At 31.2% G+C, this 26391-nt stretch overlaps 1 protein-coding gene across 2 annotated transcripts in view; it reads left to right on the plus strand.

Moving 5' to 3' along the window:
• Positions 1-1060: 1060 nt before the first annotated feature.
• LOC126878466 (uncharacterized) overlaps positions 1061-26391 on the plus strand; it is a 54346-nt gene continuing 29015 nt past the window's right edge. The window contains exons 1-2 of one of the 2 annotated variants that reach the window (XM_050641207.1): positions 1061-1190; positions 1245-1426. The gene's annotated coding sequence lies outside the window, so the exon portion shown is untranslated. Of the gene's footprint in view, positions 1427-26391 lie in introns of both variants that reach the window. The other variant, XM_050641206.1, reaches the window with a different exon arrangement.

Raw genomic sequence — 26391 nt, forward strand, 5'->3', positions numbered from 1 at the left:
ACCCTGTTGTTGTGTTGGCATCTTTAAGAAGGGCATAACATCTTATATATTCCTTGATACCTAGCTTCTCTTTAATGTAGTGAACTACTTGAATAGGAGTGTAAATTGGGGTTAAGTTGCTAATAACGACAACGTGGCATTTATCTTCTGCACTTTTTGATTTTGTGACTGGACTAGCTTCGAAATGTTGAGTGTCTTCGGTTTGAGTACTTGAAGTGGCATACACAATGTCTCTTTTCGATACATCTTTCTTCGTTGGTATAGCAGGTAGTTTATTTGAAAGATTACTCATTTGATTAGATATTTCACTTACGTTTGAAGAGAGCCTATCTAGTCCCAATTTTATCTCAGATGAATTTGAATCTTGGACTTGCACCTTAATCGTGTCATTGGAACAGCCGAAAAAAACTGACGATATATTTAAGATATCTTGTTCCTTATCGATTTTAAAAGATATTCAGGATTTAGCAGGTTATTTAATTTATGTATTTCGTCAATTTTTTTCGTAATATAGTCTAATTTGCCGTCATTTTTGGTTAATAAATCATATGTCTCGATGAAAATTGGCAAATTATCAGTGAGTTTTTTTGTAACTTGAATTAAGGCGTCAAAATTCTCTTGTGGTATTTGATTTTTGAAAGATTGTTAATTTTTCCATTTAGATATCTGAGACTAGGCGAATTACATAAAGTACAGAAAAATATTAAATGATAATTTTTTGGGTCCAGTAGAGTTTTTGCCGTTGTTTTATTGAGACCAGAACATTTGATGCAAAAATACCGTTTACAATCTCCATGGCAACGTATCTGATATTTATTTTCGTTTTCAGAAAATTCAGCTATAAGCAAATTTCACAATTTTTGGACGTCATGGTGTCAAGGTTAAATATTATACAAATATTTAACTAGGTCGTTTAAACTTGGTGATGTGATGATATGTGTCTCTGTAAATATGGTGAATATTGTATACAAACAAATGAGAACTGACAAACTTAATCGGTCTACCATTAGATGTTGCCAAGTTTCAATTTCATGGCTTGTTAAGTAAAGGCACCGGTAAAGGTGGCTTGTTGGTCGCTTCTTGGTGGCTATGACACGGATTATACGACAGAAGCTCAAACAAATGAAAAATATTGTTCTGTGGTCAGAGGAACTCTCAAATCGAATACTACCGAAGTGTCCGAAGTAGAAGTACCGAAACGAAATTACAAAAAAAAATTCATTTTATAAACATCATTGTTGTAGGTGTAAGTTGTATGATCGTTGTTAAGAAGACCAAACGAGGAGGGTGATTGTTAATTATTAAGAATAACAAATTTAGGAACAGATCCAGTTCAAGTCAGTAGTCAGTGTATAAACAAAACAAATCAGAAGGAATACTGAAGGTTGTTGAGGTCAATTGTAATAATTACTTATTACTTTCTCAGGTAAAACTTTTAATATCAGCTATTTACTTATTTTTAATTTACTTGTTTTTCTTTATATCATAACTCGGTTCTACCTTAGCCCTTAATATACACATTTTAAATTGCTTTTATGATGGTTAATCAGATGACTTCTCATACATGTAATAGTAAAGGCTAGGGCGTCAATTGAAATCATCATTATTTAGTATTTAGTCCTCTTATTCTAATATAGGCTGCAGGCGTCAGTTAATACTTTATGTTTTATGTTTGCCAATTCTCATGCCCTATTAGATATTTAAACTTACATCCATAGTGAAATTTAATAACAGTGTAACAGTTTGATTTCATTAATGACTGGGGTCCCCTGGATTTAATACTAAAATCCTACTACAAAGTATAAATTATTCCTAAACTATGTATTACTCTTAGTAGTCAACAAACAAAGTACTAAGTGGTTTAGAGGTCACACTTATTTATTCTGTGTGACATTTCCATTCTAAATAAAGAATTTTATTTTAAGATTCTTCTAAAAAAATGTAAACAAAATAACTGCAAAAAAACAATTATTGTGCACTTTTCAAGATTACATACAATAACTTTGTTTCTCTTTTGTTGTAAATCTTATCCAAAATTCTAGTTTTAAAATTGTTCAATTATATTGAAAGCAGTATAGAATTAAAAGCAAATAATATGCAGCTTTCTTTGATTTAAAATGTATTTAAATTAAAGTAAGTTATGTATTTTGGTGATGCAAAAAGCTGGTTGTAAAAGATAGATTATGAGTATCCTATTTTATATCTGCTTTTCATATATCGACAGCGGAAAGACAGGACCTCATAACTGAAAAATTTGTATAAAATAAGTTACTTTGGTTTTCGCTTTAGAATAAGTGTATCGGCACCTATTAAACAGCAGTTACAGCTGGGAAAATTTCCGGAAGGCTTCCAGAAGGCTTTCCCAGCTGTCACCTCTGTTTAATAGGTGCCGAAACACTTATTCTAAAGCAAAAACTGAAGTAACTCATTTTATACAACTGTTCCAGTTACGAGTAGGGATGGCGGTTGTTGACAAAAAAACCGGTTTTCGGTTATACCGGTTTTTTTACTTATGGTTTAACCTGGTGGTTATAACCGGTCAAAAAACTGGTTATTCCAAAAACCGGTTTTCGGTTTTTTTAATCAGTAGCAAATACTCAATATTTTAAAAAGTTACTTTTATATTGCACTTTATTTTGCTCAATTTTCCTCCCGAAAAATTCCCCAACAAGTTCAACCTAAAAATTTTCCCAGGCGCTTTCAAATTACCCTAAAATTGGGCGAAAGTACCCCAAATCTGGCAACTCTGATTCGTCGCTCTGTAGACGGGGTCGGTGTGTATTGTATTGTCAATAATTGGGATATTCCCAAAAGTGATGATCCTACCGATCTACTGAAATGACCCTTGGATCTACTGAGTTTAAAAAAATATCCAAATGCACTTATATTTTACTTAAAAATAAATTCGATAACCCAATTCATGTTTTATTTCTATTACCAACAAAAAAATTTCAGTAGTATTTTTAATACATTTGTATAATACCTTTTAATTCCTAAGAATTTTCTATTGTTTAAAAATTACATAATGGAGATTCCTAATCCTATTTCGGTATTCACAATCATCATACAAGAGTCTCAAGTGCTCAAGTATAAACAATTATATTAGTGACATGTTATCATCTAAAATCTAAATAACTATTCCTGAACTTTAATAAAACTTAATTGTTTCGTAAAAGCTGATGTGACACGCCTTTGATCTTTGGTGGCTAAGCCGCCAACGACACTTAAAGCAACCAGACCGACCATCGAAGTAATAGTCAGTGGGCATATCACACAATATAAATTCGTAAATAAAATTAAGCACTTATGTTGACTTTCAATAAATTAGTATAGAATATTGCACCGAGAAAAAAGTTGCGTACAGGGCCGGCTTTTGTTGGCATTCTTTATAATAATGGAATTATTTTTGATTTACAAAAGGTTGCAAATATATCGCACAATGCAAAGTAATGATGAAAATCATATTGATTGGAACCATAAATAAAAATACCTTTTTGTTTATCCTGATTTTGGCATTGAAAGACCAATAATAAAATATACCTATTTATTACGGTAGGTGTGGCTTTCACTGATTGTTTTTGGCTTGGGCTGATACAAGATATAATTTGTTCGTCGAGGTATTTCCTAATAAATTATATTTTTTAATATAGGTTATCGAAAGATAACACAGCCATTGTAACGGCTACAGAAATGTCACAAACTCTGAAAGTTCCAATTCTCTTTGGGTGACAAATGTTCGTTATCGATAACAAGAAACTTTATGTTGAAATCGAATGTCAATATTGTTCTTGTCTTGGAAACCTATCAAAAGTACAGTTTTCCTTTAAAGTCGAATATCGGAGCAAACGAATAAATACCCAAGAAGTACTGTAAGAGTATATTTCTATAAATATAAATATGTAACAATCTAAAAAATAATCAAAAAAGTATTATATGAATAGTTACAATTACACCGATTTGTAACATTACATACACTATACATTCAGTATCATTGTAAATCCAGGATGTCCACCGGTATAAAATGGCGGATTACATATTTTTTCACAACTACTTCAACATGGGTATCAAATGAAAGGGTTTGACTATTAATAAAGAGTTCATTATAGAAAATCCAAAATGGCCACCAAAAAATGGTGGGTTACATATTATTTAATTTCACAACTACTTCAATATGGGTATCAAATGAAAGGGCTTGACTACTAATAAAGAGTTCATTATAGAAAATCCAAAATGGCCGTCAAAAAATGGTGGGTTAGATATTTAATTTCACAACTACCTCAATATGGATATCAAATGAAGGGGCTTGATTAGTAGAAAAGAGTTCATTATAGAAAATCCAAAATAGCTGCCAACAGAATAGTGGATTACATATTTTCGTTGGCATACTGTTATACCCCCATCTACTGTTTTTTTTATTTTTATTGACTTCTAAAAGGCATTTGATCGTAGTAAATATTTTATATTGATCGAGGTTTTAAGAATCATTGGCAAGATTTTCCCAATTATCGCCCCAATTATGTCTCCAACAATTTTTAGTTTGAATGGTATTTTGATTTTGTTTGCGTCGTGTAAATCAGAAATTGTCATGTATAGAACTCTTTATATATATTTTTATTTCGTAAAAATAGGATATCTTGGAATGCGATGACACCCGGACAACATCTGTTTTGACCTGGTTGGCCCTTCGGAGACTTGCGTCTGTTATGAAAAATACATGCACTGACACCAAATTTATTATTTTTATTTTGAAATAGGTATCCTTTGGTTGGCAGAGCGAAGTTTAGTTTTTTTATGCATTACGTAGGGGTAATGTATACAAGGAAATGAATCACTTTCTTCATGATTTATTATCAATAATATTTAATCAAGTCAAATTAAGACTATTAGATACCTAATAACTAATATGTAAAAATTACAAAGCAATAACAATTACCTGTTATTATTTTTAGGAAATCTAAATAAACTTATTTCTCTTCCTGTCGCAGAGGAACATCCGTGAACCACACACGAGTAACCAGACATTTTAACTATTATAATTATTATATAAACGCTCAAACTTGTTAAGTCAAGTATTTACCATACACGCCTACGGACTATCGTAAAACAACCAGAGTGGCAGAATTAGCTGGAATTAGCATGTGTTGGGAACACTTAAAGCAACCAGGTTCGCGCATGCGTCTTCAAAAACGGTACACGTTTTGAGTACGGTCGTGTCATTTCTCTGTGGTTATTGTTCTCTGCTTTCGTCCAGTTCTTTGTTAGTAAATAAAATATGTGAATTATATTTGTTTGGGTTAATTACTTGGCAGATTATTGAATAATCTTTGTAGACCTGTCTTTGTTCACATTTAGAAAACTTTATTGTGGTCTCGTTAGGCCTATTCTAGAGTTTGGATCAGTTGTATGGTCCCCATCATACAACTGTTACATTGAACATATTGAAAGAGTCCAAAATAAATTTTTGAGGGTAGCAGCTTATAAGAGTGGATACAGGAGAGAGGAATATGACTATCAGTGGGTAAGAGATAGTCTAAATTTACCAACACTTGAGTCAAGGAGGACATTGTTAGATTTATGCTTCCTACACAAAGTTATTAATGCTTTCATAGATTGTCCTCAATTGATATCACTTTTTAGTCTTAAAGTTCCTAGTAGAAGCAACAGACAATCAGAAATCTTTTCAGTGCCATTTCACCACACTAATTTTGGTATAAATGAACCGACTACACGATTGGTTCGGAGTGCTAATAGCCTGCCAAGACAAATGGATATTTTTGACTCCAAAATTGGTTTGTTCAAAAAACAACTAAGGGGTATCTTACAATAAGTTTGTTGTAGTTCTGTATTGTTCTTGCAATATGTTTGTTTGTATTATTCTGATGTGTTTATTATTTTAATAATTTATTATTGTTGAGGTGTAACTTGTAAAAGTCTTGTTGTGTGTAAAACTTGTAAATGGATGCCGTAAATAAATAAATAAATAAATAAATATAAATTTTATAATAATATCCATATGATTGGGATCGAAAAAAGATAGAAATCTCTTCATTTTTTCTCTGAATTAATTATTTTTTGCAGAGGTAACTTGTTCGATTTTTCACCGGTTATTCCATTAAAAAGAAAAAACCGGTTATAACCGGTAAAACCGGTTGTTGCGAATTAAAAAAACCGGTTTTAGGTTATAACCGGTAGGTTTTTCCCATCCCTAGTTACGAGGTCCCTCCTTTCCACCATCGATATGATATTTTGTATTCAAATTAGGTTTTATTGGATTATTTTTATTTGGTTTAAAAGTATTTTAATACAGTATATATGTATATAAGCTGTACACTCCCGTGGCAGTTATAGCTGTTTTTCACTTTAATGATCCGTTAAGACATGGGGGATCAGTCCACTTTTCTTCTAATCTTTCTCCTCAAAGCTTCTGGTGTGTCTTCGTTTCCTTCACTACTTTTCTCCACTCATTTCGGTTCTCAATCTTTTTTTTCCAGTTTCGAATTCCCATAACTCTTAAGTCATTTTCGACTTGCTGTTTCCATCTTGCTTTTGGTCTGCCTCGTGTTCTTGTCTCAGGGGGTATCCAGTTGGTAATAACTTTAATGGGATCATCTTCACTTTTTCTACTTATACAGGGTGTTTCATTGGAAAAGTAACATATGTTAACTGCAGAAAGAGGACACTTAGGCCGTCTCAAAAATACCATACTTAATGGGTCTTACTCCATTAATAACAAAGATACTGGGTGTTTTATCTATTTTGCCATTTTCTTAATTGGTTCATAACTTTTTAACCACACTGTATATTGATTTTATATTTGGCACGCAAATATCGTTTAAGGTGTACAATAAATTATATTATTTACAATTGTAAAAAATCCAGGTCCGGATTAAAAAAAATTGGAAAAATATTCCAACCCAAAAACAACACCCTGTACATTAAATTTTTTTAAAATGGATTTTTCAGTTGAAAAGAGGATGAAAAACTAAATTTAGTGGTATACTTTGAATTTTCGGCAAAATGATTTTTCTGGTCAAATTTTGAATTTAAATTCTGAAATTATGTGAATTTCGAGAGCTCTAAGTAGAAAAAAATTGAAATACAGCTTACAACTTGTCAACCGCACTCTATATTCATTTTATATTTAACACGCGAATATTCTTTTAGGTGTCCAATCAATTAATTTATTTACAAATAAAAAAATCCAGGTCCGGATTAAAAAATATTGTATAAATGTTCCGACCCAAAAAAAACACCCTGTATATTAAATTTTTTTAAAATGCATTTTGCATTTGAAAAGAGGCTGAAAAACTAAATTTAATGGTATACTTTGAATTTTTGGGCAAAATAATTTTTCTGGTAAAATTTTGAATTTGAATTCTGAAATTATGTGAATTGCGAAGCTCAAAGTAAAAAAATTAAAATATGATTTAATTTTAATTAATACCATTATTTAATCTAAATTGGTAAAATATTAACATTTTAAATAGAAAAGAAAAGAAAAAGACTGTTTGACTTGTACACACTTCTATATAAATCTAAACGGGAACTGGTGTATGTTTTCAAAAGTCACACTATCAGTCTTTTGAAAACATACACCAGTTCCCGTTTAGATTAACATTTTGACACATAACAATAAATTTTGATGGTGGTAATTTTGAATAAGTACTTTAGTTTTGAATAGTTATGCTGCACATTTTCTCTGTTTTGTTATAATTTTTAGATACTTTTTTTATTAAAGTGATGTATTCTTTATTGACTCTTTATTATTTATTCATTATTTAAAGATGAATATTCGCCATAAACTATTTGTCACAGATAATAAAAAAACCCTGAAATGTTTTAACATTTCACCAATTTAGATTAAATAACGGTATTAATTAAAATTAAGTCGCATTTTAATTTTTTCTACTTAGAGCTCTCGCAATTGACATAATTTCAGAATTCAAATTCAAAATTTTATTAGAAAAATCATTTTGCCGAAAATTCAAAGTATACCACTAAATTTAGTTTTTCATACTCTATTCAAATGCAAAATCCATTTTAAAAAAATTTAATATACAGGGTGTTTTTTTGGGTCGGAACATTTTTACAATATTTTTTAATCCAGACCTGGATTTTTTATAATTGTAAATAAAATAATTGATTGGACACCTAAAAGAATATTCGCGTGTTAAATATAAAATAAATATACAGTGCGGTTAACAAGTTGTAAGTTGTATTTAATTTTTTTTCTACTTAGAGCTCTCGCAATTCACATACATAATTTCAGAATTCAAATTTAAAATTTGACCAGAAAAATCATTTTGCCGAAAATTCAACGTATACCACTAAATTTAGTTTTTCAACCTCTTTTCAACTAAAAAATCCATTTTAAAAAAATTTAATATACAGGGTGTTTTTTGGGGTCGGAACATTTTAACAATATTTTTTAATCCAGACCTGGATTTTTTATAATTGTAAATAAAATAATTAATTGGACACCTAAAAGAATATTCGCGTGTTAAATATAAAATAAATATACAGTGCGGTTAACAAGTTGTAAGTTGTATTTAATTTTTTTTTCTACTTAGAGCTCTCGCAATTCACATAATTTCAGAATTCAAATTCAAATTCAAAATTTGACCAGAAAAATCATTTTGCCGAAAATTCAAAGTATACCTCTAAATTTAGTTTTTCATCCTCTTTTCAACTAAAAAATCCATTTTAAAAAAATTTAATGTACAGGGTGTTGTTTTTGGGTCGGAACATTTTTCTAATATTTTTTAATCCGGGCCTGGATTTTTTACATTTTTAAATAAATTAGTTTATTGTACACCTTAAAGGATATTTGCGTGCCAAATATAAAATCAATATACATTGTGGTTAAAAAGTTATGAACCAAATAAGAAAATGGCAAAATAGATAAAACACCCAGTATCTCTGTTATTAATGGAGTAAGACCCATTAAGTGTGGTATTTTTGAGACCGCCTAAGTGTCCTCTTTCTACAGTTAACGTATGTTACTTTCCCATTGAAACACCCTGTATGACCATACCACCTTATTCTTCGTGCTTTTGCTTCTTTCACCATGTTTTCTCCTTCCATCCATTGTTCTATTTCGTGATTCATCCAGGGTCTTCTTTCGCTTTCATTTATTACTTTTGGTCCCAGAATGTTGCGCATTATTTTTCTTTCACATACTTTCAGCTGTTCTTCTTCTTTTAACGTTAGGGTGTTGGTTTCTATGGCATACATTACCACTGGCCTTATGGTAAATAGTCTTATATATTTGCATCTTTGTATTTTTGCTTAATTTTTTTATCTTTTATTATTTTCTTATTTTTGTGGTAAGCTCTATTTCCTGCGTGTAGTTTCTGTTTCAGGTCTATTCTTTCATTATCTCTACTAATCATCGTTCCCAAGTATTTGAATGTATCTACTTCCTCAAATCTGTAATTATCTATTATCATTTGTGTTAGTCTTGTTTTCTTGAATCTGCTTGCGTTCATGTACTTTGTTTTTTCCATATTTATGTCTAGACCTCTTCTTTTTGCCCATTTTTCTATTTCAGAGAATGCCTTAATTCATGATATTTTGTCCCGGGCTATTATAACGATATCATCTGCATAACCTACTATTTGTACTGCATTTTTATTAATTATTCCGTTATTCGTTGCTTCTTTTATGGCACAATCTAGAGCTGTAATAATACAGGCAAATTAAGCCGTAAATCATCAAATAAACAAAAAAATTGCGAAGTGGCTGTAACTTTCTACACTCATAAACAGACACATTCTTTTAAAAAATCCGATGAGTCCCGAGCATTAAATGTTGTGCTCGACCCGAAATCCAGGTATAAAGACCTCGGCGCTCCCCTCCTCAACTACGTAACGGTCACCGGCAGTCGACCAAATGCTTGCGTACCGTAATTTCGGGTGACTTTGGCCCGCCAGGGTGACTTTGGCTCATTTTGGGAAAAATATATTTTAGCAACTAGGGCAATTGTACAATAAATTATCAAGTAAATTTCATTATACCGCACCATCAGTACCATATGAACTGTTTGAAAATTTTAATAAATTATGCTAATACTTGTTATGTTACGAAAAAAACGAATTTCTAAAATTTGGTCATTCCACATAAGATTTTTTGACTGCAAAAATTGGTTGGCAACCAATAATACTTCCAAGAGTAAGATTAATTGCACAGTGGCATATTGAAAATCTGTGAATTCTTAACCTCCGTGCATCGTTATTTCAGTCTAAACATAGACAGTAAGACGGTAGGATATTATTTTGCAAGGTGCTACAAAATTTAACGGTTTTCGGGTGACTTTGTCCCAGTTTGTTGATTGTTGGATTTTGGTCATTGGTTGCTTCTATATTAAATTAAAGTAAGTAAATGCTGATTTTAAATTTGCTTTTAGCCTTGTAACAACTGCAGGGTTTATTAACTTGCAGATACTTCTTTTAACTATTTAGAATGGGAAATAAGCCACAATATTATTAAAAAATGATTTTTATTAACGTTTCAATATTTTTTAACCACAATATTATTAATAGTATTTTGTATTTTGACAACGGTACCCGATTTGGGCGTCGAAACGTTAATAAAAATCATTTTTTAATAATATTGTGGCTTATTTCCCATTCTAAATAGTTAAAATTGTAAAAATGCCACAAGAAAATAGCTTCAGAACAACACTTGCAGATACTTCGTCTAATTCTTCATTTAGTGAGAGCTATAGGGATAATGAAGATCTACATAAGCTTTCCATTGGAGTTGGAGACTTCGTAATTGTATCCGACTACTTTGACAGCTTTCCAGGAAAATTCGATGGATTTGTAAGAGGTAGTAATAACTGTTACGGTTGGGTGCAAGTAATGGTACTGGGTGAAAGAAGTTTATGGCAATGGCCCGAAGTCTCCGTAAGAAAATCCTACCACTTGGCTAATCTTGATTTCACTGAGCCATTGGAACTTGTAGATAACCGATATTTCTTTCCAGATTTAAAAAAAAGCTTGTAAATCGTTTTATTGTTCATTTTTTGTTAAGAAATCATGTTTTTTGTTAACCTAGGGTCCTATGTAAAGTTTCATGTTAGTTTTAGTTTTTCTTTGTTTGAAATTTAAATAAATTTTTTTCACCTAACAAAATGTTTGTTTCTGATTCATCTGGTAGGGTCACTTTAGCTCGAACAATAATAATCACAGAGAATAAATATAAAATGTAGCTTGAGACAAAGTCACCCGATACTAGCGGGTGACTTTGCACACCATATTTTTATTTTTTTTATAATACAGGAAGCGCTTTTTTGTGTTTTCGTGTAATTTTTCCAAAAGAGTAGTTATAGACTCAAATACACATAAATAAAGAAACATACTTTTATGTATTCAAAAAACTGAAATCTACATTTAAACTTCGAAAGTGAGTCAAAGTCACCCGAAATTACGGTACTGGTTAGTTCTCTTTTAAACAGTGTGCGTCTAGTATCGTAAGTTGTAAGATATTTCGGTTGAGCAGTATTAGAAAAACTTACAATCAACAATTATTATTGTGCATTTTAAACATTCTCTGGGTGGGTTGGTATGTGCATGAACACTTTTCAATATGACTGAAAATAATGAGTGTTTTATATGTGAAAAACCCATTTCGGATGATGCTGTAACGGTTGGTCTAGAAGCCATACAAACTTTAAGCAATTGCATCAAAGAAAGAGGAGATGGCAAACACCAGTTACTCAGCGAAAGTGATTTGATAATTGTCCACAGAAATTGTAGGAAATATTATACAAGACCAAGCAACGTGAAAGCGGCGAAGAAGATATTTTTTGATGATGAAGCATCTACGTCAAAATTGTCACCAACAAAAAAAAATTAAGATCTGAATCATCATTTGATTTGATAAGTACCTACATGCTTTTTTTGTACGGAAAAAATAGATGAAGCTTGTAAAGAAAAACAGAAAAAATTACCGGTAAGCAGAAGAATGTCAATCACTACTGTCGACAATGTAAGTACCCAAAATAGTATTATAAAACACGCTAATGAGAGAAATGACAAATGGGGAAGAGATGTCAAGGTGCGTATAAGTAATGCAATAAATGTGCAAAACCACCATAAAATTTAAATTGAAAGAAAAATATGGAGATGACATAATTATAACAATGAACCGTAAACAAACTGCCACTGTCTGCTTGCGAAATATTTTACATGCTATTTTAAGTGACCATATTTGGTATCATTCACGAAAAGTCGATGAAGTTGAAGAAAAACTCTGAAATGAAGTTATGAGAACAAATCTTATCCTCAGAGCACCGAATGATTCAGTAACATTGAAGACAACGTTCCTGATTCCCTAATGTGTTTTTTTTTTTTTTGGAAAAAGTTTTCATGGATAAACGAAAATCTAATTCGCAGTTACTAAAAAAATGTGTTACGATAGGACATTCTATAATATCTGCAGTTAAGCCCCGTTCTTTTAATTATTCCTTACAACTAAGTATTGCGTCATTTATTTATAAAAAGATGAGTTCCAAAAATTTAGTGCAAATGCTATCCAAGCTGGACATTTGCTCCAGTTATAATGACATGCAAATCCTCGAAGCATCACTAATAATGGCTCCACCAGAAGTAATTGAGCCTAGAGCATTCTGCCAATTTGTTCTTAATAACTGCGATTTCAACGTTAATTCAATTGATGGTTACAATACGTTCCATAACCTGGCTGGTATTCAATGCATAACCCCGGCTACCTCGATAGCATACTCTTCAGATGTAATTGAGCGACGCAAAAAGTTAAAGAAGTCTGCAATTGTCGATAAAAAAGGTATTGTTGAACTTCGTGTATTTGAGAAAAAGACGGAATGGGATTACAGAACCTTCTTTTTGAGAATTTAGATGATCTGTTTCCTTCTTAAAAATACGATGAAGTTCCAAGTGTGTATGATGTATTGTAAATGTGCGGAAATGGAAAACATTCGAAAATATTGCTGGATGGCAAGGATATATGGAAATAATCACGTCTACTGAATCTTTTGATCAGACGAAAATACAATTATTGCCGTTTATAATAGCTCCACCAAGTGATTACAACACCGTTTACACGTCCCTAATGATGGCTGTTAAAAAATCCAAGCAACTACAAATTCAGACCACGTTTGTCACGTTTGATCAACCCTTGTACATGACTGCTGTTGACATAGTGCTTTACGCGGAGCCGGACTCTGAATTAAGTAATGTTATAATCAGACTTTGAGGATATTTATAGTGATATTTACATGAAAAAAATCAAAAAATTATACTATTTACTTGTGGGTCTCTGAGAGACCCGTTGTACTGCAAAAGGTTAAGCGTGGCCACTTCAGCACACCCTTTATGGCTAGGGACTCCTTGGTTTCTTGAAATATATACATTTTCAAAGGTCTATACCAAGTTACAGCCACTTCGCAATTTTTTTGTTTATTTTGGACAATTTTATTGGACTATAATGAATAACTCAGTTGACAGGGCATCCCCTTGTCTGACTCCGTTTTGGACCCTGATCTTCTCTGTTGTCTTTTGACCTTTGATTTTAATACATAATATCAAAACTACATCATTATGGGAACACTAAAACCTAAATTTACAAATCAAGGGTTGAGAACCATAAGTTTCCAAGCGACATATTGTACAAAATCAGTTTTTGTAAAAGATTCTATTTAATAAAGAATTCTGCATCGAATGATATTTGAAATACGTTGAATTGTTTCTAGATGGAGGTGTAATCAATAATGAAATATGGTTTCAAGTACCTATGTGAAATATTTTCAGGTTCGGTCCATAAGGTTTCAAGCGGCAAGTATGACGTCTCATTCTGGAAGTGATTGATGGGAAGATTTTTGTAGTTCTGGTTCTGATTATGTCCTGATTCAAATTCTGTTTTTTTAAGCTTAATTTAGGAAAAATATGTTTTTTTGTTATGATTTTCAATTTAAGAATAAATATTCCTGTTATTTTAAAATTTATTGCTTACATTCACCAATTGCGTTAATATAATTTTGGAATTCTGTGAACTGCTTATCTTATAATTCCATAAGGTTTCAAATACAAGGCTTATAGTGCATTGAGGTTCCAAGTACTATGCAGACGCCAGTAAAAATGTACCAAATTTCACATTAGAATCTTACTTATGGCATTACCTATCTAATGTGAGGCATTGTCACAATTTCCCTCACTGTAGTATAAAATAATTTTAACATTTACAGTCCTTCAAATAACAACGTTATGATAAATGATGAAAGGGTTGCCAATGCGAGTCCATTATACAATTGGATATAGTAATTGAGTCAATACTCGCAATCTTAAGTTTTGTTTCCTGAAAAATTAGTGAAATGGTGCTTGGAACCTTACTGTTCTCAGCCCTCGATTTGTTAGGATGGTGTGCAGGGTAAAACGTTTTTGTCTTTGTTGCTTCTGTCTGTTTTATTTTTGTCTGTGTTGCTTCCTAAATAAATAATTTTAACATTTACAGTCCTTCAAATAACAACGTTATTAAGTTTACAATTAGAAATTTGTTTCCTGAAAAATTAGTGAAATGGTGCTTGGAACCTCAGCCCTCGATTTGTTAGGATGGTGTGCAGGGTTAAACGTTTTTGTCTGTGTTGCTTCTGTCTGTTTTATTTTTGTCTGTGTTGCTTCCTAAATAAATAATTTTAACATTTACAGTCCTTCAAATAACAACGTTATAATAGTTTAAAATTAGAAATTTGTTTCCTGAATAATTAGTGAAATGGTGCTTGAAACCTTACCGTTCTCAGCCCTCGATTTGTTAGGATGGTGTGCAGGGTTAAAAGTTTTTGCCTGTGTTGCATCTGTCTGTTTTATTTTTGTCTGTGTTGCTTCCTAAATAAATAATTTTAACATTTACAGTCCTTCAAATAACAACGTTATAATAGTTTAAAATTAGAAATTTGTTTCCTGAATAATTAGTGAAATGGTGCTTGAAACCTTACCGTTCTCAGCCCTCGATTTGTTAGGATGGTGTGCAGGGTTAAACGTTTTTTTCTGTGTTGCTTCTGTCTGTTTTATTTTTGTCTGTGTTGCTTCCTAAATAAATAATTTTAACATTAACAGTCCTTCAAATAACAACGTTATAATAGTTTAAAATTAGAAATTTGTTTCCTGAATAATTAGTGAAATGGTGCTTGAAACCTTACCGTTCTCAGCCCTCGATTTGTTAGGATGGTGTGCAGGGTTAAACGTTTTTTTCTGTGTTGCTTCTGTCTGTTTTATTTTTGTCTGTGTTGCTTCCTAAATAAATAATTTTAACATTTACAGTCCTTCAAATAACAACGTTATAATAGTTTAAAATTAGAAATTTGTTTCCTGAAAAATTAGTGAAATGGTGCTTGGAACCTCAGCCCTCGATTTGTTAGGATGGTGTGCAGGGTTAAACGTTTTTGTCTGTGTTGCATCTGTCTGTTTTATTTTTGTCTGTGTTGCTTCCTAAATAAATAATTTTAACATTTACAGTCCTTCAAATAACAACGTTATGATAGTTTAAAATTAGAAATTTGTTTCCAGAAAAATTAGTGAAATGGTGCTTGGAACCTTACTGTCCTCAGCCCTCGATTTGTTAGGATGGTGTGCAGGGTAAAACGTTTTTGTCTGTGTTGCTTCTGTCTGTTTTATTTTTGTCTGTGTTGCTTCCTAAATAAATAATTTTAACATTTACAGTCCTTCAAATAACAACGTTATAATAGTTTAAAATTAGAAATTTGTTTCCTGAATAATTAGTGAAATGGTGCTTGAAACCTTACCGTTCTCAGCCCTCGATTTGTTAGGATGGTGTGCAGGGTTAAAAGTTTTTGCCTGTGTTGCATCTGTCTGTTTTATTTTTGTCTGTGTTGCTTCCTAAATAAATAATTTTAACATTTACAGTCCTTCAAATAACAACGTTATGATAGTTTACAATTAGAAATTTGTTTCCTGAAAAATTAGTGAAATGGTGCTTGGAACCTTACTGTTCTCAGCCCTCGATTTGTTAGGATGGTGTGCACGGTTAAAAGTTTTTGTCTGTGTTGCTTCTGTCTGTTTTATTTTTGTCTGTGTTGCTTCCTAAATAAATAATTTTAACATTTACAGTCCTTCAAATAACAACGTTATGATAGTTTAAAATTAGACATTTGTTTCCTGAAAAATTAGTGAAATGGTGCTTGGAACCTTACTGTTCTTAGCCCTCGATTTGTTAGGATGGTGTGCAGGGTTAAAAGTTTTTGTCTGTGTTGCTTCCTAAATAAATAATTTTAACATTTACAGTCCTTCAAATAACAACGGTATGATAGTTTAGAATTAGAAATTTGTTTCCTGAAAAATTAGTGAAATGGTGCTTGGAACCTTACTGTTCTCAGCCCTCGATTTGTTAGGATGATGTGCAGGGTTAAAAGTTTTTGTCGTGTGTTGCTTCTGTCTATTTTATTTTTGTCTGTGTTGCTTCCTAAATTTTTAGATTTGTAATATTTTTGAAATTTGGTTTGATTAGTTGTACGATTTTTAATACATCTTGATACCAGTATTTTTATGGCTACTTCATTCATGCTCATTTACTAGTAGGCGAGCAGTTTACCCCTCAAAAGATGCCTAGAAGCGGAATACACTTACCAATTTTTTTGTATGTCTACCTCACCAATTTTTTTTTTATTCTATACATTTTTCAAAGTTCAAATTGTTTTTTTTTTAATTTAGTCAAGTGCGCTGGAAATTCAATTATGAGTAAGAATATTTTGACAAGGATAAATGGTTTCTATTTTGCTGAAAACACGGACCCAAATATTTTGAATATGTCTTTTGAGCAATCTTCTGTTGTGGACCTATAGTGTACAGCAGCTGCAGTGATTCAGTTGCGCTGTGCATAAATCTTTGTTTAAATTTAAAACCATGTTTTTTGCAAGATAGAAACCACTTATCCTTATCAAAATATTATTATAATTGCACTTGAAGGTTTAAAGATTGATAAAGCTTTTTGTAGAATTGCAATTCATTTAGTAGTCGTAGAAAAAAATCACTGAATAAGGCATTTTTTCAAGATTTTTTTTTCAGAACCTTTATTAAAAATGAACATAAAACTTTTTACATGTTAATATCTGACTCTTAAAGAATACAAAAAATATATCTTTTTTAATTTTTGCACGTACACTAATATTGTAGAGGGCGGCACAGGCGAGGCCTCGATAAAAAGTAGTTCCGATGACGGACAGTTAATCTCAGGATTGGAATCTCTTAAACAAAAAAATCGTGTACGGTATTTGAAAAAGAAAAGCTTCTTACGTGACAATTTACCACCGCTAGTGAAAAAATGGCCCATTTTTCTTCAGTTTTGCATGGTTAAAAAATATTTATTTTTTATTTTTTGGTCAAATTGTGGTAAATTGTCACTTAAGAAACCTTTTTCAAATACAGTACGATTTTTTTGTTTCAGATATTCCAATCCTGAGATTAACTGTCCGCCATCATTTCTCGAGTCCTCGACTTTTGCGCCCTCTACAATATTAGTGTACGTGCATAAATAAAAAAAGATATACAGGGTGTTTGGTAAAAAATGGGCCATAGATTCCTGAGGTTAAAATAGGTCGATTTAAGCTAACTTACCTAAGTACAAAAGTTGATAATAACCGAAATACAGGGTGTCAAAGTTAAACTTTTATTTTATTTATTTTTGAATATTTCCTGACAGGCATGGGACAACAACACGATATTTGGTAAGTGGTGCTGATATTGTACAATCTACTAAATTATGTTAAACAAACGTTTCTGGCTATTACCAGACGCGTACGACGGGGGAACGTGAATGGTTGACCCTTCCCAAATTCTACGCCACTGGCGGAATTGTTATTTTAGTGCAATTTTTTTATTCTCCAATACTTTCTATGTAAATATCATACTCTTCATTCGTAACGATAAAGCCATTAGTTTTCGAGATATTTGAAGCTAAAAATGAAGGAGCATAATACATTAATCAACATAATTGTGCCTTTTCATTTTTAACTTCAAATATCTCGAAAACTAATTATTTTATAGTTACGAATGAAGAGTATATTATTTGCATAGAAAGTATTGGAGAATCTAAAAATTATGCTAAAATAGCAGTTTCATCAGTGGCATAGAATTTGGGAACGGTCAACCATTCACTTTCCTCTGTCGTACGCCTCTGGTATTAACCACAAACGATTATTTAACATAATTTAGTAGGGTGTACAGTACCTACACTTTCTGCCAGGTACCATAAGGATATGTCAAATAGTTTTATAGTACCGTGCACACATAGTTCTTAAAGTTTTAAATAAAGAATAAATTATTAAAAAAAAAGAATACTTTAAAATAATTTGACATCCGTGTGATATTTGACAGAAATTGGAGGCACTGTACATCCTACTAAATTATGTTAAATAATCGTTTCTGGCTACTACCAGAGGCGTACGACAGGGGAACGTGAATGGTTGACCCTTCCCAAATTCTAAAGGCTGTATGACACTATACATTTTCTTGTATCATTTCTAATATCGTTTCTGATATGTCAAAAAAATGCATAGTGTCATACACAGATACAAGAAACGATATCAGAAACGATACAAGAATTTGAGTCAGACACAGATTCTTGTACAAGAACTGCGGCAATTTCTGCGCAAATAGCAAAAACGTAAAACCTGCTGGTAAAACATCTAAAATGTCGTAATTACTTACTCATAATGGCGGCTGAAATGAAAATGAGATAATGTATTGATGAATTTATTTGTGTTTTTGTAGGTATTATTTATAAATCTTTTATTGATACCTACTTAATATACCGTTTGGTATGGACCATGATACTATAAATAAAGTTATTTATAGTATCAAGTAAGTGTTATTTATAGTATCATGGTATGGACTACTGTTCTACTAATAACCATATATTTAGCTCCTAGTAAAGTTCAAACTGTAAATTTAAGTTTCATGGTGCATAATTTTTTAATAGACGAAAATACAATAGTCCCTAATTTGGATCAAACTGAAGATAATTCTAATGAAAATATTTTAGCACAAATATCAAAACAAATAACACAAATAATCAACCTCAAACAGTCAACGTAAAAGTCTGGTTAACATTAAAATGTTTATAAATTTTATAAAATCTTTAAAATCAGCTGTAGCTGTAGATGCAGTACTACCATAACGTGACATAGGGTGACAAACAAAATTTCGACCAATCACTTGCCGAATTTCATACAATTTTCTATACAAGAACTTGCATAGTGTGATACAGGGCACAAATGTACGTACAAGAAACGATATTAGAAATGATACAAGAAAATGCATAGTGTCATACAGCCTTTCGCCACTGATGAAACTGCTATTTTAGCATAATATAATATACTCTTCATTCGTAACGATAAAGTCATTAGTTTTCGAGAAGTTAAAAATGAGAAGGCACACTTATTTTGATTAAAGTATTATGCTCCTTCGTTTTTAGCTTCAAATATCTCGAAAACTAATGGCTTTATCGTTACGAATGAAGAGTATGTTTTTTACATAGAAAGTATTGGAGAATCAAAAAATTGCACTAAAATAGCAATTCCGCCAGTGGCGTAGAATTTGAGAAGGGTCAACCATTCACGTTCCCCCGTCGTACGCCTCTGGTAGTAGCCAGAAACGTTTGTTTAACATAATTTAGTAGATTGTACAATACCAGCACCACTTGCCAAATTTCGTGTTGTTGTCCCATACCTGTCAGGAAATATTCAAGAATAAATAAAATGAAAGTTTAACTTTGACACCCTGTATTTCGGTTATTATCAACTTTCGTACTAAGGTAAGTTAGCTTAAATCGGCATTTTTTAAGCTTAGGAATCTGAGGTTAAGCTATGGCCCATTCTTTACCAAACACCCTGTATACTCTTCTGTTTTTTATTAAATATTGTATGTTTTGTACCCTCTAAGAGTTAGATATTAATATGTAAAAAGTTTTATGTTCATTTTTAATAAAGGTTCTGAGAAAAAAATTCTTGAAAACAATGATTATATTTTTGGTCTTCTAAAGTGTACTAGTACCTTAAATAAGATTTGATGCAGTAAAAAAGAGTGTGTGTACTTTGTACGCACGTAAGAAGTTATACTTCTATTGTTCTTCTGCTAATGTTATAATTTCATTAAGTTTGTTTGTTATCACTTTGGTTGTTAATTTTAATGTTATGTTTAATAAATGAATTCCTCTGTAATTCTCCGGATCCGATTTGTTTCTAAATTTGAAGACCGGTATTAGAATGCTTGATCTCCATTCTTGTGGTATTCTGTTTTGTTCTATTATTTTTTGGATTAGTTTTAATAGTTGTTATCATTGAAATTTTCCCAGCTTTCTTGGATGTTATCGTTTTGTAATATTTCATTCTCGACAATTTTCTCTGATTTTTTTTTCTATATAAAAGTTTTCCGTGGATTCAGTATGTAGTCCTTCGATTCCGATTTTTATCTACATCTGCTGAGTTGAGGCATCGTAAGTCGATTATTTTTGTTGGATGTATATATCTGTTGGTTATAACTTAATCTTTCATAGATTTTTGTCCACGGGTGTTACTGAAAGTATATCTGTGTTGGTCTTTGTGGTCAAAAAATGTGTTGTTTATTCTAAGTTCGTTATTCGTGTAGACGTTTATTATCAGTTCTCCATTCGAGTATTAAAGTCCCCCCAATATCATTTTCCGTCTAACTTGACCTATCGACTTACTGCAATTTGTTGTAAAATATTTTCCTTGTTGTTTGAGGCTTGTTATTTTCTGAGCCGTATATTCCGATTATGTTCCTTCTCCATTCTTATTTTTGCTGTGGCAATCCTTTCTCATTCATATTGTTACTCTTTGATGTGATTTTGGTATCTTTGCTGTATTAGTAAGGCTACACCTTCTTTGGCCCTGATATGACAGTAAAATGTAGGTTTTGTTATCTATTTTAATAATTTGTTGAATCTAAATCTTGCAGAATAATTAAACAGATAAGAGAAATCATTAGCGACAACGTGTGTTGGCTTGCAGATGTAGCAGAAACCTCAATTTTTAGACGGTCAAAAAAATGATTTAATTAAATGCTCGCGCCAAGAAATCCAATAAGTAGAGATTTTTATATACATACATACAGAACTATCTACACCTAAATTTTTAGGGCATTTGAGTTTGTCGGGCAAAAGTACTTTACAAACGACAAAACAATGCGCTTGTCGAAAAACCTGCTATTTTTAAACACCTGTATTTTCTAATATATTAGAAGGATTTTAATTTACGAATGCTCGTTTGAAAGGTATTTAAAAAATATTTTATTTGACGGTTTCTACATTTTTTGTTCGTTTAGTTAAATTTTGACAATTAGTTGAAAATCATAAAGTTTTGTTTTCTTTTCGTTCTTCGTAACCTATAAAATACAACGTATCTTTTGCGGTCTTCCAAATTATTTCATCAAAAGGTTGACATTATATCGAGAAAAATGAGACCTTGTGCCTTGTGGGCTCAGAGATATATGGTAAAAAGGGCTATTTTTGACCATTTTGAGGGGCATATTCGATATTGAAGGTACAATAATATACAGTGCCGGATTAACCATTAGGCGGCCGCCTAGGGCCCAGGCACTTGATGGGGTCCGCATCCCACACAAATGCATTAATTAATATTTAATTATTTAAGCAGTTATTTAAAAAAAATTAAAATGTTAAACTAATCAAATAGGGCTAACTGAGACAAAAAAAAATTAAAATGGTTAATTTATGATTTCCAATCAAACTCAGTTTTTTGCTTTGTCTTTTGTCAAATATCAGAAAAATACAATCGACTTCAAGACAAATTAAGCAGTTATCTTCAAAGGCATTTTTATATTCCATGTTCTAATCATTCCGTCAATTTGGTAATCAATTTTCCAAGCACATTTTGATAAAAGCTCGTAATTATTTTGGTATGGTACGTTTTTTTTTTTTCAATTTCTACCCACCGATTGGCCTTATAGCCCAGTCACTCACGGTAAAAAACATTGCAAAACCTCCGGATTTTAAAAAACCTTTGGATTTGAAACAAGACTTGGCTTGACATGAAATTTGGTATAAGCATAGCTAACATTTCAAATAAAAAAGTGATATTGTGCCAATGTGTGTTTTTGCTCTACGGTTGAGTCCACCCCTTCTCGGGGGGTGAAAAAATATACCGTCAAATTACGTCGGGAAGTGGATAAACTGACTAATTCTAAGCAACTTTAATAGAGTTCAATCGAGTTTTTTCATCAAGTCAATACATTTCGAGTTATTTGCAAGTGAATATCTTCATTTTTCAACAAAAAATAACACGTTTTTAGACGGTTTTTCGCAAATAACTCAAAAAGTAAGTATTTTATCGAAAAATATTCTTAGCAAAAATATAGCTTTTAAAAACTTGAAAAAATGGTGTATGTGTGCAGTTTGTAGACCCAGTAGAAGCCGAGTTGTAGCTAATGAAAAGTAGGTTCTTATTCGTCAAATTCCAAATCGAATATTTCAACACTAAATAATCAGAAAATGAAGCACTTTTCATGGAAAACTCATCATAACTTGTTTAAATGTTTTAAAAAAGCATTATTCTTGTTTTTTAAAAAAATTTCTATCATAAAAAGTAAGCAAGATACGCTCAGAATAAAGTTGATGCCATTTTTTGGGTAAAAAAACTGGTGAAAATAACCCCCTAATTAGCATCCCAAATGAAATTAATTCCTTACCGCTTCACAAGCTACTTTACTTTTGTATTGTTTATATTATGCTCTGTAAGTTTTATCGGTATAAAGTGCTTATTTATAAAAGGGCTGTAGTGGAAAGGGCTTGATCAAGCCACTAATCACGAGTGTATGCAATTTTTTTTATTTGGCTTAATGCCTCGACAACTAATGGCCATTCGCATGGTACAGTGGATTTTTCCAATCAGGTACCTAATGTAGTGGGTAGTATGTGTGTTGAGTAAATGTCTTGTTACTTAGCAAAGTCGTCATTGTTTTTGCAAAGAGACGCTAATTGTATCCGAACGTCTGCGGTCCCTCCGGTGAGTACCGATCCCACAAGGATAGAAACTATTTTCATTTATTAATTTTTAATAAATGAAAAGTTCTCTACCCAGGGTATGCAAATTTTGAACAGTCATATCTTAACCAATTTTTATCTTCCAAAAAAAGCAAAAATCTGAAATATTCAAAAAATCAAAACCTATATTTTTTACTCTTTAAGATTTTTGGTACCACTAATAATTTTTAAGGTATTTTGAAAAAAAAAAGACATTTTGTTTTTCAAAATTTCAAAAAATTTGTTTTACTTTAAATCCCAATGTTTTGAAATATAAACACTGTGAACCGGTGAAACTTACAGATCATATAAATAATATACTTATAAGTTTTTTCAAGATTTTCATAAGTTTTCAAGATTTTTGTGCCAAAAAAAGGGAATAACATTATTTTAAGCTTTACTTGATAATTTTGATACTTGAAACTTGTTAAAAAAAAAACACAAAAATAAAACTTTTTTAACACTTTAAAAAAGTTGTGATGATTTTTCACCGAAAAGTGCTTCATTTTTTGGTAATTTACGTTGAAATATTTGATTTGGAATTTGTCGAATAAGAATCTACTTTTCATTAGCTCCAGTTCTGCTTATACTGGGTCAACATACTTCATACACACACCATTTTTTTAAAATTTTGTATACGCTATATTTTTTCTACGAATATTTTTTCGATAAAATACTTAATTTTGGAGTTATTTGCGAAAAATCGTCTAAAAAGGTGTTTTTTTTTCTGTTGAAAAATGAACATATTCACTCGCAAATAACTCAAAAAGTACTGATTTAGTGAAAAAACTCAATAGAACAAAATTTACTTAGAATTAATCAGTTATCCATTATTTTGAATGTATTTTTTTCACCCCCGAAGGGTGGCACTCATACTTAGGGCAAAATCACATATCGACACAATATCCCTTTTTTTTCTTTGGCATATTGGCTATGGAATATTAATGAGAAGTTGTTGCGAAATGTAAAAAAAAAGAAAAATGATCTTTTTTACATTGTCGTAATTTATGTTTGGAGTAACTAGTTCCCAAAACAACATAAATATCTGTAAATTTGTTTTAAGTAAATGGTCGATATAAAGAGGCCTACTTCTTATGGCCGCCTAGGGCCCCATGATGCCTTAAACCGTCACTGATAATATACTAAAATTTGGTAAAAATCCGCGGACCCTCCCCCCTACAAAAATGGTGGAAAAGTGAAAATCTTGCTCATAAATAATACCAGATTTAAAAAAATGTTAGATCTCAACTTTTTATCTCAATTATTTCAAATTTAATCTTTAAAATGTTTTTCTGGGATCTTCATTAACGATTGATTCGATATTATTAATTTTATCTGTTTTGATATGATATTTATGTTAATGGTATTTGCTGTATTTGATAATTATATTTAATTATTTTTACTCATTGTTTAACTTTAGAAGCCTGAGCTCTCAGTGGACTCAGTAAGTAGAGTAGTGAAAAAAATTTATTGTAAATAACATATACAGGGTGTTTCATTGGGAAACGGAAATACTTTAATAGTGAATAGAGGTCACCGAGCCGGTTCTAGATATAATACATTTTTTGCCCTACCGACTTTTATAACCGAGTTACAGGGTGTTTTATCGATTTTTCCCATTTCTTTCCTAAGCCATAACTTTAGAACCACCCTGTATATTTTGTTGATATGTGGTACACATATGTCTCATTCAAAACCCAAACGACCGACATACTAACCATAAGAAAAATCCAGGTCCGGATTAACCAAAAATTATAAAGTAATTGTGACCTTAAAACAACACCCTGTATATTCAAATTTTGAAAATCTGTTTGCATATTTGAAAAGAGTACAAAAAAGTAAGTTTATTTGTTCGCTTTAATTTTTCGGCCAGACAATTTTATGACTTTAATTTTAAAATTATATTGAATTTTTAAGAACTCTGACATTAAAAAGCAGGTATTATTAACTTTTAGTTATAAATTATTAAAGTTAATGAATAAATACTCATTTTAAAAATAATCAATACTTATTTACTACATTGGAACGACCCAATTACTAATGACAAGAAAAATGCAGGTCCGGATTAACAAAAAAATATAAAGTAATTGTGACCTTATAAACCAACACCCTGTATATTGAAATTTTTAAAATTTGTCTATGCATTTTAAAAGCGCATAAAAAACTGTGATTAAAGGTTCATTTGAATTTTTTGCGCCGTTGATTTAATTACATCAATTTTGAAATTATGTATATTAAATTTTAAAGAACTCTGAGATTAAAAACCAGGTATTATTAACTTTTAATAATTTAATGTTAATGAATCAATACTTATTTTAAAAATACTTAATACTTATTTACTACGCTGGCTTCATGTATTCTCTTGATTTGTAGCTGTATCCACATTATTAAAAATTAGAATTGCGAGAATTGTGATATTTTAATGATTTAGTAAAGAATTAAGAAAAACAGTTATATCCAATAAAAAAAATTCGTTTAAACAATTCAATAATTTATCATAAATTAAAAATAGTTTAACTATTATAACAGTTGCTCAAAATGTCCCATTTTGTTCTATGCATTTCCTTGCTCGTTTTAAAAGATTTCGAATCGATTATTATTATTGAGTTTGTTCTTAATTTTTTGGCAGCTTCTTGTCACCTTGACAGAATTAATCAATATGATTTCAAAATTGTCGTAATTAAATTATCTGCGGACAAATTTGACATGCACCTTTTAACGTAGTTTTTTATGCTCTCTTAAAATATGCAAACAAATTTTCAAAATTTTAATATACAGGGTGTTGTTTCAAGGTCACAATTACTTTATATTTTTTTTGTTAATCCGGACCTGGATTTTTCTTGTGATTAGTAATTGGGTTGTTTCAATGTGGTAAATACGTATTGATTATTTTTAAAATGAGTATTTTTATTCATTAACTTTAATAATTTATAATTAAAAGTTAATATCTGCTTTTTAATGTCAGACTTTTAAAAAAATTCAATATACAGTGGAACCTCGATTATCCGTCTCTCCACTAACCGTCACCTCTTTTAACCGTCAGGGTCCGTATATAGTTTTATTGACTACATAAGCAAAAAATTGAGTCATCAATACATTTTGTTTGAGCATTGCGATAAGCCAAACGAATGGTTAATTTGTGATGAGGATGCAAACAGCTATCGATTGCTGACAGATGACCTAATCGTTGAAATGGCAACAGAGGCGAAGGAAATGGCAACAGAGGTGGAGGAAATAGATTCAGAAGGACAAAGACTTGGCATTTGACGGTGCCGGTGTCGATGATGCTATTGCAACTAACAAAGATTTGAAGAAGCTAGATTTGACTAAAGAAGTTAGATA

Source organism: Diabrotica virgifera, chromosome 10 (genome assembly GCF_917563875.1).
Source record: "Diabrotica virgifera virgifera chromosome 10, PGI_DIABVI_V3a".
Taxonomy (NCBI): Eukaryota; Metazoa; Arthropoda; class Insecta; order Coleoptera; family Chrysomelidae; genus Diabrotica; species Diabrotica virgifera.